Genomic DNA, 736 nt, shown 5'->3' on the forward strand with positions numbered 1-736 from the left:
TCACTGACTAACAATGAACACCCAACATATCTAACAACCTCACTGACCTACACTGAACACCCCACATATTCTACAACCCCACAATATCTACACACCCCAACATATCTCACACCCTATTGACCTACACCCCACTGACCTAATCTCACACCCACTCACGCTACCCCCACTGAAGCTACACACCCCAACTGACCTACACCCACTACTGACGACACCCCCACTGACCTACACCCCACTGACCTACACACCCACTGGACCTACCACACTCACGTGACACTACACACCCCACTGACCTACAGCCCTGACACTAACCTCACTGAACACCCCACTGACCTACACACCCACTGCACTCCACACCCCTACTGACCTACCACCCACCTGACCTACACCCCACTGACCTCACACCCACTGACCTACACAACTACTGCCTACCCCTGACCTACACACCACCTGACCTACACTCACTGACACACATCCGACCTACACTCACCCACTGACTACAACACCCACTGACCTTACACACCCCCTACTACCGCACTGACCACAACCTCACTGACCTACAACACTCACTGACCTACACCACCCCAACACTGAACTACACACCCCTGACCTAACATCACCACACTGACTCACACCCCATGACCTACCACACCAATGACCCACACGCCCAACTGACCTCACACTCACTGACCTACAACCACTGACCTACACCCCACTGACCTACACCGCCACTGACCTA

The sequence above is a fragment of the Salvelinus sp. IW2-2015 genome, unplaced genomic scaffold (genome assembly GCF_002910315.2).
Source record: "Salvelinus sp. IW2-2015 unplaced genomic scaffold, ASM291031v2 Un_scaffold1526, whole genome shotgun sequence".
NCBI lineage: Eukaryota > Metazoa > Chordata > Actinopteri > Salmoniformes > Salmonidae > Salvelinus > Salvelinus sp. IW2-2015.